General features: G+C 36.5%; 1 protein-coding gene across 8 annotated transcripts in view; it reads left to right on the plus strand.

Annotated features, from left to right (window-relative positions):
• Positions 1 to 14,185, plus strand: part of sorcs2 (sortilin-related VPS10 domain containing receptor 2) — a 199,895-nt gene that overhangs the window by 815 nt on the left and 184,895 nt on the right. The window lies entirely within an intron of this gene.

Here is a 14,185-nt window from a genome sequence, read left to right on the forward strand (position 1 = left end):
TAATGTGAGTCAGAATGACAGTTGATGCCGAAAAACACCGACGGTGTACCATGCACCTGCACGCGCCTAGCTAGCTGGCAGAAGTTCACTTCAAGTCTTCGTTAGTATAAAGCTGGGTGACGCAAAGTTTGAATTTTGACTATGTTTACTTGTGCTTGGTCAATTATATAAACGATAAAATGTGATATATTTAGTACAAAAGCAATCAAACGAACCAGCGACTCTTCGAGCGCGTGCAGCGCGGAGGCGCTCTGAACAAACGCGCGCTTGTCTGTGTAATAGTTTGGTGAATTGTATCTTCAGGAGATGTCTCTCATTCACAAAGCTGCCAAAACAACTTATGAGATGTTTACATAAAATAAAAGCGCCCTGATAACTATTGAATACATGTTAGAAGTAGCCTATTATATCATTCTGTGCTCGGCTTCATTTGCCTTAACCTAATTAAAAAAAAATAATTGTGGTTCAACTTTCATAAAAGCTTATAATGACATTTAACATCAAACAGATATTTTGGAAAACATTTAGGAGATCTTACATTGTAGTAACAGAGTAAAACACAAAATTGTACAAACTTATTTCAATATGATGTTTTTATACACTTCTTATTTCTAGTGATTGAATTCAATGAGTCATTGAATATTTTAAGATATTTACAAAGAAATATAAAAGAGGGTGTTAAAGACATCATTACTTTAGCTTTATCTATATGAAACTTCCAGAGAAGAATTATTAACTTTATTGTGTTATTAATTATATCAGAGCCAGTATTACAGTCCAAGAAGAAGATCATAGCCTCATCTATTCTGATAATTTTGTAGAATGTATCAAAAACCAACATAGATATCTGCTTCCAAAAGTCTTCAGAGTATTTACAATTACAAAATAAATGTATTAGAGTTTCAGATTCAAGATTACAAAAACAACATTGTGGTGAGATGTCTTTTTAAAACTTATTAATAAATGCATTACACGGATAATACCTGTGTAGTATTTTAAAATGATTTTCCTTTACCTTATTTGGCAGTAAAAAATTATTACTTGTGGACCAGATTATCTCAGTTGAAGGTATAGAAGAAACAAATTGTTTCCATTTCAGAATTGGTTTTGGGTAACAGCTGATATCTTGATTAAGACACTTTCTGATGTAAGAGTTATTACACTTCATATCCAACATATGAACACATCCAATAACAAGTAGGAGTCTGCCTGAACACTGAGTTGTAACTGAGATGCGCTTTCACAAGGTGAAGCAATTTAATGGAGATGTTTTAACAACCATATGTTAATCTCTACATGTAGATGTAATCCCTGAGAGAGCAAGAAATTGTTCCTTAACCTAAAGTTAAACTTATAGAACTGAGAAAGATTATTGCTCAGACCTTTCATAATTTGATTAGTTAGTTTTAGCTTAATCTTTTTAAGTTTTTAGTTTTTTTCCTAAAATTGTTGTCAATAAAGAGTGTAAAAAATGTGGATGGAATAGTTTAGATAAGTTGGTTTTTGATGAATTTGATGAGAATGTTTTTTTTTTTTTTTAGAATTGTAATCTCTGACTTTTGATTGTAGAATTTGGTATCTTTGCGAATTTGAGGGCAGTTTTCAAAGGTTGTCTCTTGTGTATAAGGAGCACATTTTAGCATGCTTTTAAAAAGAGTATTCAGATCTTGCATGTATTTACACATTTGTAATTATAAAGTTGCAATTTAGCCTAGTACATATAAAATATAGTAACTTTAAATGTAATGTTGAATAACACACTAGGCTGTAATCAACATTAGAACAATATAATCAAATACTTTACAGCCCGGTTTCACAGACAGGGTTTAGATTAAGCCAGGATTATGCCTTAGTTCAATTAGGACATTCAAGTAGCTTTTATAACGGTGCCTTAGATAAAACATTACTGATGTGCATCTTGAGACAAAAGAATGCCACTGCAAGTTGCTTTCAGTTAAAACAGCTCAAACATGCATTTTAGTTTCACACTAGGCTTAAGTCTTATCTGTGAAACCGGGGTTACGGGTTTTAGTATGTTAGTCAACACATTAAAAAGTGTATCATTAAAGCAAAACAAAAATTATTAAAACAATAAAAAATGTGAATGTTATTTTTAATCTGACGTTATTTCAAAGCACAGGTGTGTTAAGAACCATAGGCATGAAAGTGTATACTAAAGTAGTCTTTAAGTGGGCTTTTATTTTATTATAGGTACAGTTTAAAAAAAATGCATTTTTAAGATTTGAAGTACAGCAAGTGCACATTCATTACAATTAAGTGCACTTCTTTTTCACAAGCGGTCTTCTGAAACTTTAGAGGAGTCTCACAAAGATGAGAACCAGGAGACAAGTGAAATTCTCGTATTGAGATATTAAAGAGTTCTCATTTTCCTCTTAACCACGGATCCACTGTGCTTTTCCAAAATATCTAGAAAAAAATACAAACAAAAAAGCCATTTTGAGAGGCATGGAATTGACATAAAGCTACACTATCATGTGTGTATTGGAGATAAGTGTATGTGGTCTTGTTGCTTCTTTCAATTAAATTACCTTAGCTGCTTGAATTGTGCATGTCATGTCTGCTATGTCAGATGTCCTACAGTGGGGAGAGCTGTAACCGCAATTGAGCTGAGCAACAACAGACATGTACTGGATAAGCACAGATATCAACAAGCACTGATACAGCTGCACATGGTCTTTTGATAGGTTTGTTGTGAGACTGCAAAGGATTTTACCAGAAGGACTGGTAAAGATCTTTGCCTTTTATTTTAAGTCCACGGATCTCCAGTCAGTTCACAACAGGGTTACTTCATCATTTAGTGATTGGTCAGAATAGATTTACCACAGTGCCATGTGGGAATGATGACACAAAAAGGAACTGACGTCAGCAAGTATTCTGTGTTGTGAGACTGTTTATGGGAAGTCTCCTTGAAATTGTCTTCAACCTGTGACAGCTGCAGAAGACACTTGTTTTTCTGTTTTTCTACTGACCTACATGAAAATAGTCAACACTCTTAAAATAAAGGTTTCAGAAAGGTGTTTTTTTAGGTTCTTAGGGTGAAGAACATTTTAATAATCTAAAAAAAAAACATTTTTTCACTTTAAAGAAACTTTTGTAGAATAGAAATGTTCCATGGCTGTTTCATCATGAAATCATCAATGCCAGTAGAACCTTTATTTTTATGAGTGAAGGCAATCCACTGCAGACGTGTGTACAGATTTTTATCATTTATAAAATCATCTGCTGTTTTAATAGGAGGACGAAGAATCCACTCTCAGTTTAAATGGATAAGCAAATTACAGAAAGAAAGATATCAACATGTCACAATCCCTCGTGCTGCATGTATAGAGATTTATAATCAAGGATCATTCTACATGTGTTTTGTTAAAGTCCAATTTTAGTTTTAGAAATAGTTAGAGAGGCACAAATAAAGAGAGGCAAATATTTCCTGTGCTTCAGGTGATGTGTAGAATAGACTCTAATAAAGGAGAATCCATCATTAACACCAGAACCTATAGTTGTCAGTTCCTGAAAGCTAGTCCTGGAGAACGATACTAGACTCCTAACATTTTGCCAGCATTAGAGCCCATGTGCTGAATGGGTTTTTCTTTGTGTTTTCCGTTCTATTGCGCTTGTTCTCCCTCACTTTCTTTGGCGAGTGCGACCATCTTGATTCATTTATTTTGCCCTCCTGCACTTCTGATGACATATCTCTTTTCTGTAAATATGAGGAGATATAGTCATCTATCTGGTATTTAGGAGCAGTCTCTGCTGTTGTTTGTGTTTGCAGTGTTGTCAGGAACCATCCATCTGTCTGCCTGCTGATAGCTGTTTAGTTAAGACAGACAGAGAGAGGAGGGGGAAAATGACACAGAAAACTAAGATACTGCATTTGAGAAAGTGATAGATAGACAGACAGACAGACTTTATTGATTCTCAAATGGATATTCGGAATAGAGATACGTAGAAAAGGAGTCTAAGGGAGCAATGGTAGATAGATTGATAACAGTCTCATTTTGCTGAGTGTGTGCATGTTGTTCTCTTGCCTTCATGCTATTAGCAAATCTGATCAAATGAAAGAAACATGTTTCACTGACATGTGCACTTCCCTCCTGAGTCATCATTTTCTAGTTTTCCAAAGCCAGTTGGTTTTTCCAGTTTTAAAGTTTTAGGAGGGATCTTAATTTAAATATATATAATGCATAAATAACAAGACAACATTGAACTCTAATACATCAGGTACAGTTGAAATTTCTCAAATACTTGTCATATGATGTGGTACATGATTTTTGCATTGTGGAAACTAAATGGACATATGTTTTGTACACAGTAGATTACACATGCAGATACAAACACACAACAATGCTTTTTCAGTCCCCCAAAATATGTGTTCAAGTGCCACAGATGGATGAGCTATAGTCCCTGCATGGCAGCACATGGTAAATATGCTTTCTTTACATGTAATTTAGGAGTAGAGTGTAAAAATAATTGCTATTAATATACATAGCATGTCTGCATTATTTCTATCTCCTTGTCATGTCAAGGCTTACTTCATGAAACAGGCATTCATTCATGGTTTATATACTTAACAGACAGTTCATTTGGCCCCTCCTATTGCATAATTGTTAGCACATGTCTTGTCTGTCTAAATCAATATTTTCTAGTTGTTTCTGAATATTTCTGTTTTGCATTGAGTCAGATTTGGCTTTCAAACATGTGGCAGAATGGACAAAAGTGTTTTCCATCCACATTGTTAAAGCCTCTCCAAATCCAGTTTTCCCATTCCAATCTCCTTTTAAATATCAGTACTAATTACTGGCATGCCATTGGTGGTTTTGCTCTTCTCAGCACTGAGACTTTAGTTTCTCTCCTTCTATTAGCGCAACTTATTAGAGGCTTACTTGTGGTCCTTTTTCATTCCGCTCCCAATGAGGATTTCTTCCATTGTTTCCTGGGAGACCTCATCAGAATCTGGAAGGACAGCTCAGGCAGAGAGTTCATGTGCAGCATTTACAATATGTTTTTGTGTATTGGCCTGCATATGTCGCGAATGCCCCTATACAGTGGTGTTTATACCAACACTCATGTCATTCCAACTTTGTATCTTTTCTTTTTTCGATGAAAAACTAAATGAGGTGAATGTCTGAGCGGTTTTTTTTTCCTTCACCATATAATGGAAGTGGATTGTGATTTATGTTGAAAGTAGCATTGGACTGATACCATGCTCTGGTATTTTGATATTGATACATAAGGCAGCAAAAACAGCCTTAGATGATTATTAAAAGCATAAAAGTGCAAGTTATTTGTAGAAGAACTATATAATCATCTAGATTATGTTTTGCCCTGTGGTTGCGATTCATTTGCATTCATGAGCACAAGTATTGTATTTTGGCTTAGAAATTATCATGTGACACGTGTGGAACCTACAACAAGTGCATTTGTACTCACCAGTGGGCTTCAGCAGACAATAAGTGGACTGTTGAATAAGCGAGGTGATGGATTTTCATTGTGAAATTGATGCATTTATACACCCCTAAAGATAATATTTGCTTTAACATCTCATGTCACAGTTCTAAACTTAGCTGAATAACACACAACTAACATTTGCAATTGTATCTCTTCGTCGTGGTACACTGCAACTTCCAAGCTCCAAAATATCCCATAAAGCACCATAAAGATATCATGAAAGTAGTCCATTCGATTTGTGCAGTTTAGTCCAAGCCCAAGTCTGAAGCTATATGATAGCTTTGTGTGAGGAGGAAATTTAAGCCGTTATTTACTGATAATCGTCCCCAGAAGAGAGCTCCCAAATCTTCCTTGTATGGAAAGCAGCTGAGACATTCTGCCTACAATCTTCTTTCATATTTCACAAAAGAAAGAAAACAACATTGTGGATTAAAACAATATGGGGTGAGAAAATGATGACAAAGCTTTAATTTTTGGGTGAGCTATTCCTTTAAAAAAAAACATACACACAGATATGGACTTGCTGTATGAACTCATTAAACCAGCAGCTATGAATGACAGTAGATGTCTGACGCATGTTCATAGAGCTCAGTCAAGCAGACATCTGCCATCACAGCTTTAACGGTAGGCTACAGTGAACTACTGAGAATAAGACATCTTTATTGCTTTAGTCCTCTAAACCTTAAATGGACCTTGTAGGGGAAATTATCCGGAGAATGAAATAATTGGTATGATGGTACTGAAGCGTGTTTTCTCTACATCTATTTCATGATAATTTGTGTATTCATTCTCTTATACAGTATATCTCTCTCTACCTCCCTCTCTCTTAATCAGTGTGACTGTGCTTTAATGAAGTCTGTTCGTAATGATGCTCTGTCCTCGTCTCTCTAACCTTCAGCTCATACACACACAAATATAAAGGATGATGTCTTTCATATGTAATTTTCAGCAGGACTGACAAGTACCATGATGAAGGTTCTATGAGCTCTATCAATTTTAATTAGAGAGGCACTCAGATAGTTATTGGGATCGTTCAGGTCAGCCAGGATGGCAATAAAATTCACACATGGGATGTCAGTCACTACATATACCTCTCACTTTTTAATCTTGGTCATTTGAAATACTAATATAAATTGAATATAGACGGCATGCTTGATTTATTGCCTACCGTCTGGATAGACCTATGAAATGAGAGTGTTGTAAAGATTTATGCATAAAGACCAAACTGACCCCCAGAGGAGACCAAGAACACAATCTTGAGGCTTCTTTTCCATTCTGATCTTCCCTTAACCTCATGTCATCAGGAATAATCCAGCTGTTATATAATAACTGGAGAAAAAGTTCTGGGAGAAAAGGTTGACACTGAACCTCATTTATCATGCATTTTCTTACTGTAAATAGTACGCTGTAGGAAAATCATCTGTAGTAAAACGGATAATGTCCTGCAGAAAATTACCTGTCCTGTGCCTTTTCCATCAGGTTTACGGACATTTCCTTCAAGCGTGCGATACATAATTCAAAATACAGTACTACAGCAAAATTCCTTCATATTAACATTGTAAATTGGGCCAAATTTTTTTGGACTTTTCTTAGTGTTGATGTTCATGTCTGTATCACTTTCTCAATTATTGAGCTTGCGATTAGTTGTTTTCATGATTGAAATATTGTTAATTCGGTCACCTTCATTTATAAAATTTGAATGCCCTATTACTGGCTACATGGGAAACAGAGGCATTATATCTGCACAATAATGTACTCTCTACACAGCAAGGCTATAGGATGATGGTCTTTAGGAAAGCACAATACACTGCCATTGTGAAGCAAACAAAGACTCGCTGAACTCCCATGGATGCATCGGTCACTCTCCATTTATATCTCTCGTTTGAAGGTCAAATAATATCGGTGTGCTAGGCTACATTCATGATTTTATGAGTATAGGTTTTTAAGGTTTATACAATTAGCATATGCTAATTTAAATCAATTAGCTGTTATTGTCTGCCTATGGGGCACAGTTACATAATTAGAGATATAATCATAATCAATCAGTATGTCTGTTATCATCAGACTGACTGGTTTAACCTGGACTACTTTTAGAAAGATTATATCTAAAACATATCCAGATGATATTCTAAAATGTAACTATACACTTATATTATTTATAATATAAATATAAAGGATTCTTACAAATGTACAAACTACAAATGTAAGTACATTCATAGTGTATGTTTCATTATATTTCCAAATGTACAAAAATGGATACAAAAGTACAAATACCTACTATTACTAATGAGATCAGGCTGCACAATCATCAAACAAGACTGTGAATATGTTTCAATGATCTGTTGTCACTAACCTGGCAAACCTGGGTAAATCCATTGGGTCATTTTTCCTTAAATGTGCTTGCTGTATCAGCCTTGTGCCTTTGTAATCTTAACTTTGTTTCAGGAGGTCTGGTGCACCACAACTGCTGTAAAATTGTGTCGGAGGAGCCAGCCAATCAGATTGAGGCTTGCCAAATTGAGAAAATGCTTGCCAGTTTTGTATGCAATATCAGACGGTCATAATCTAATTGTGGGCGGTCTGTGGGTGTGCCGTCTGAGGCTGAGACTAGTACCACACTAACAGTTGGATTGTTGGCATTGACTAACATGTAGACAGAGGTTTGTTTTCTAGCATAAGAACGAAGAAAGATAATTGTCTTCATGTTTTCAACATTACACTTCACTTCAAAACTCTCCCAGGAAAACTCATTCAGCATTCTAATGTGAATTAATGATTTAATATATAATATTTCCGAGCATTTTAGCTTTTCAAAAGGGCTAAACAATAGTAATGTATTTTGTCAAAATTCTTCACTGGTGTGTGTGTATGAGAGATGCTATATCGCGGTGTAAGTGCAGTGTCTACAATGTGTGGGTGCGTCGTCCATGGTGACAGATTACATATGACTGCAGTTTTACAGATTTAAATTTTTTTTTTCCACAGTAAGAAGCCATACAGCTCTGTTATTAGTTTATATAACCTAATATTAATGTAGAGAAAGCAGATTCTCCATTTCATTTAATTTATCTTTCAGTTCTTGCCAGTGCCACTTTACTATAATATTTTGTCCAGTGTTATATCCTTGAGCACATTTTTGTTTAAGATCTAATCTGTTGTGCTTTGCAGACTCATGGGGCGTTTTGGATTATTGGCGAGCAAAAATTGAATTTCCTTATGAAAATGTGATTGACTTTGATATGCTTAACTTATCTATGATTGTATATTTATCATACTGAGAGTGTTGCACACAGAGCAGGATAGTGGCAAAAATACCCGTGACCAGATGCTAGCATAGAGAGGTCAAGACCCTGAAACACACACACACACACACACACACACACACACACACACACACACACACACACACACACACACACACACACACACACACACACACACACACACACACACACACACACACACACACACACACACACACACACACACACACACCGTTATGCCATACCATAATGCACCATAGTATCACAGCCATATGGCTCTTGTTTTCAAGTCTTATTCATCATATGTGTGTATATTTGCACCTTTAGCTATTACCATTGTATGTTGTTAAACATTAAACATGATTACCCGCAGAACTGACTGTTTGGTGCATGTATGTTAGAATCTGATGGACTGCATGAGTCACTCTCTCTCTTCCTTTCTCTCTCTCTCTCTGTCTGTCTGTCTGTCATATGAATCCCACAGACCTGCCCCCTCAAAGCCACCAAATGCAGCTTCACTCCATACATCCTCCTCCATATATTAATCTGCTATTTTTGTCTGTCCTCAATGCATGCGTCTGTTCTGTTCTGTTTTTTCTGGGAGTGCTCATAAATAATAATAATATATATTTAATATATGCATGTATATCTATGTATGCACTGTGCTTGGGAGCTGCTTTTTTTTTTTCCTTTTTCCTGTCTCTGCTTCTCTTGATTTGAATTCAGTGCTTGCCTCCTCAGGATTTGTAAAACTCAACTCAGATTGAGTATGACTGAAGAGGGAAGCTTTTGGGTTTGGTTGTATAATCTCTTGTCTTGATCAGTTGTTGGGTTGTGGTAAAAAGGGCTGCTTGTCAAAGATCCTCTCTCTCTCTGCACAGAGCTGACAGGGAATATTACATGGGTAATTCAATCAATGGAAAAGAAGGACAAGATTCTCTCTCGCTGACTTTCTCTCTCTCAAGGTGGTTTTCCTTTTACAGTGGCACTTAGTTCCCAAATGAACATTTTGAGATCTGTCTTTCTGCTCTAATTAAATTTGACCAGAGTCAAATCTAAACACTAACATTAAATGAGCTATGTGACAAAGAATGTATTTTCAAAATCAACTCGGTAGGTTGTCTGAACGACTGATCGATTAATCTATCTAAAGGAATCGTTGTATAATTTGACTGTTTTCAATCAGATCTGTTTCTTAGGGGTGTTTTATGTAAAACACATTCTTGCATTCAAAATCAGCTAGACAGGTTGCAACGGAATGAAATATAATTGTTAAAATTATTGCAATAGAAATGGAATCATTTTGGTAAAATCTTGAAAAAGCATCTTTAAAAAATGCAACTGATGGCAAAAGATGCTCTGTAACTTGCATATCTGCTTGCGTTATTTGTAACTATATTATTTGGTTGGCTGTAGTGACAGATCCATTAAAAGGAATTAATTTAAAGATGCAAGTTTTCTGAGGTTTTAAACTGTCTAAAAGTTAAAAATAAAAAAAACCACCAAATACAAAATGAAAAAAAAAATATTGCGAAAGAAAAGATCTCTTAGTTTAACTCCTAAATCATCCTTAACAATCCTTAAAGCACCGCAACTACAGCTATACACATGCATGATCATAATATGCACCATAACCAGGGGTGCACAACTTTTTTGGTCTGGTTCTCCGGGGAGCACCACTTATCATACCAGCTGTCATCATCACTTTCCTCCTGACTGCTCCCCTCCCTCACTATAACACTATTTGCTGCATATCACTGTAAAAATTAAATATAGATTCATTTTTTAAATTTTATTAAAGGCGTCATATTATGCCCCTTTTCACAAGATGTAATATAAATCTAAAAGATCTAGTGTCACTAGAATGTGTCTGTGAAATTTCAGCTAAAAATACCCACCAGATCATTTATTATAGCTTGTCAAAGTTGCCCCTTTTTGGGTGTGGGAAAAAACGCGCTGTTTTTGTGTGAGTCCCTTTAAATGCAAATGAGCTGCTGCTCCCATCCTCCGTTCAGAAGACGGCAGATCCTTATTCCTTTACACGAGCTTCGGATACTCCGGGCAATAACAAAACACACTAATCTCAGTCAAATCTCAGAAATAACCAGTAGCGGAGTGCAGCCTTACGGAGAGAGAGACCCAGGGAAGCGGTTGCAACTATTAGACTGCACCAGGGGCCTCATTTATAACCAATGCGTACGCACATAACAGGCCCTGAAAGAGGCGTACGCCACTTACGACGCACAAGTTGTTATTTATAAAAACAAACTTGACGGGAAAATTTGCGCACCTGCACGCAAACTCTGACCCATGCGTACGAACATTTTGGAGATGGAGCAGTTTGGCGACACCGATGGTGAGCTGGAGTTAAATGTCTTTTTGGTCACTTTTAGACAGAAAATCTAAAGAAAATTATACATATAAAGAAAGATAATACAAAAATAATTTCACTCACCAAGCCTATCACATGAAGCAAACATCATCCCTTCTTAAATGTTCACGCCAGCGAGCGCGTTGGGCCGTTTAGTGAAACTGACGCATATCTAAAACCGTAAATCTTCATTATAAGTCCTAATCATAAATACAGTTCATGTTCACAATAACAGTTTAAATAAATAAAACAATGATTTAAACTTTGTTTTACTTCTGTTGTAAAGAACACTTAAATTAGCCTACGTGAAATCATTACTGAGAAGTTACAACATATTTTATATTCAATTAATAGAAATATTTGTTGTGGATGCAATGCTTTCGAACACTTGTCCTCTGGCATGGTGTGTTTTAATGTTTTAACTAAATGTTTAATGTTTATTGCTTATCATGATAATAGCAGATTGTCTGTGAAAATGGTTTCGTGCAAATAATGCACAACAAGGTTTATCTGTTTCCATTAAAAACATAAATCAATTAAAAATACTCTTTGGCCAGTGGAAAAGATTAAGAAAAACTTTCTCCGAAATGTGTTTTATACTATTTGATTTATTTATTCAAAAACAAGGCAAGGATAGGCTACTAATTTAACCCTTAAGCTTTAAGGTTAACCCTTTCACACGTACGATCACACCGGTATGATCAGTCTTGGCTGGTCCCTGGAGCGTATGATCACACCGGTGTGATTAGAACGGTCAGTGCATCACGTGATCAACTGCTAAATTCAAACGTGCTTTCGCGCGTTTGCTGGCGCTGAGCCAGAGAAGGACCCACTCAGTGCTGTCATATATCACAACTATTGAGTTTTTTCAACCACATAATGTTTATTTTAGGTTTCAGACATTTAAATACACACAAGTACTAGCAAAACAATGATTTTGAGTTTGTAAAATACAAACTGATGTCTATGTAAGCGGCAATAATAATCCTTTACATTATAATAAGACGACACGTTTTATTCATATCAGATACACATTGTGTAAGTAGCTTTACATTTGACACTATTCTTCTCCCAGTTCACCGGCCACTTACTTTCATGCATTTCGTGAGAAGAGGAGGAATTGACGTGTAAATCCAACAGATCCGATTCTCTGAACTGTGAAACAAACTAACATGGTGCCGCCCATCGCGCATATAGCTCAACTAACGCGATCGTTATAAAGGTGTTTAAACATCAAAACACATCCACTTGCACATATTTGACAATCGGAATATCAGTGTTTCATGCTATAGCTAATACGTTTGTGAATATTTGTAATAAAAAAGGGGAAATGACATAAAAGCAGATCATCATTCATTCGGCGCTGTGTTGTGGTTGCGCTGTGTCACGTGACAAGCAATGACGCGTCACCATGGAAACATTAAAGTGACAAGTTCTAAATAACGGTCGCCTTGAAAAACTCTGGCTGGGGGGTCAGTTAGAATATTTTAAAGTTACGTGTGAAGGTTTAAGACAGCTGTGACATTTTATGGTCAAATAGTGTTCTGTGCTCGTCTGTGCACCAACGACAGAACAGTTTTGATGCTTTGCTCGAACTTTTGCCATTGCGTTACAACTGGTTACACTGTTGTCGCTTGCGAAAACCAAATGGCGACGCCGTGGGTGGAAACGTGCAGATTAAGAGGCGGTAATATTATAGTAAGATCCCCTTCCTACGTCAGAAGGGGAGTGAAATCTGATAGGCTTATTTTTTGACATGCTTGTAGAGAAAGACTTACCAAAACAAAGTTACTGTCTTGTCAGTTTTCATGTTTTCTGGGTTGGTGTATGCACCGGGGATCCGATTATAGCACTTAAACACGGAAAAAGTCAGATTTTCATAATATGTCCCCTTTAACATTAATGACACATACAACAGCAGGGATATTAGGCTGCTGTCACTTTAAGACCGAATGCACGGAACGAATATACTGACACATCTGATTTCTTTCTCAACTGTTCACTTATGACATAACCGAGGGAATACTTTCAGAGACGGGTATTTTGACATCATTTTGTGTGTATTTGTCTATTCAAGCTCAAGTAAACTCGAATCAATTCGGTGTTCGAGCACTGTCTGAAACACGCCTCTCTCTCTCTCTGTGTGCGCGCCGGTGCGTATAGATAACAGCGCAGAGTTCCGATTTTAAAATCATTTGAATGTGTAAAATGGCAAGACAAAACACGTCCAAATGATAAACTTTTACTCTATGATGGTTAAAGTCAACAGTAAATTCTAGAATCACATCATCATCGTGATTGCTATCTTACCAGAGATGGAGAAAAATCCTACTCCTGTAGGTAACGTGTCCCTTTCCCCAAAAATGTTAGTACTCAAAAGCTCTTCCCTCCACGTTTTCTGCTGCGCATCGTTTATTTTTTACCATGCATGCACACCTACGCACCAGTAATTTGCACCCCTAATCATAACCACGCCTACCTTAGATATTCATTATTCAAAATAATATTTTAAAATCATGCCTATTCTTTGTCATCAAATTGCCCTAAAGGGCTGTTCATAAATCATAGCCTCTTGATAGCCACAGTTCTCCAAAGCTGTTGTTGTTACAGTTGCACTTGACTGTTAATAAAGCTTTTTGTGCCATGGCTTTGCTGTAAAAGCAGTCACACACATTGGCCTTGCCCCAAATGCAACAGGAGCTTCAAATGTATTATCTGTCTGACAAGACACTACTGAAAGAAACATATTGGTAGGTGGGAATACTTCAACATCCGTAATGCACTGGGCATCTTGCCATCTAATGCCTCTCCCACCAGTCTGCTATGGATACGCTCACCAGAGTCAAATACCGCCCTGCTTTAGTAGGAAATACTTTTTAGCAAACTTTTAGTCATAATGGTGTCGACGTGTATTATTGCCGGGTGCAAGAACTCAACGAGTAGACGTTTATCCGGAGTGAGTTACTTTCAGTTTCCAGTGAAACATCCAGGGGATTAGCTAAAGGCTGCAAAGAATCATAAATATGGAAAGAACGCCGTGATGGACAATCTGAAATACCTGAAAAAACTGGATGACCAGGATCAC

The sequence above is a fragment of the Siphateles boraxobius genome, unplaced genomic scaffold, assembly GCF_051911475.1.
Source record: "Siphateles boraxobius isolate OS27281-9 unplaced genomic scaffold, OSU_SipBor_1 130, whole genome shotgun sequence".
In the NCBI taxonomy this organism is placed as follows: Eukaryota; Metazoa; Chordata; class Actinopteri; order Cypriniformes; family Leuciscidae; genus Siphateles; species Siphateles boraxobius.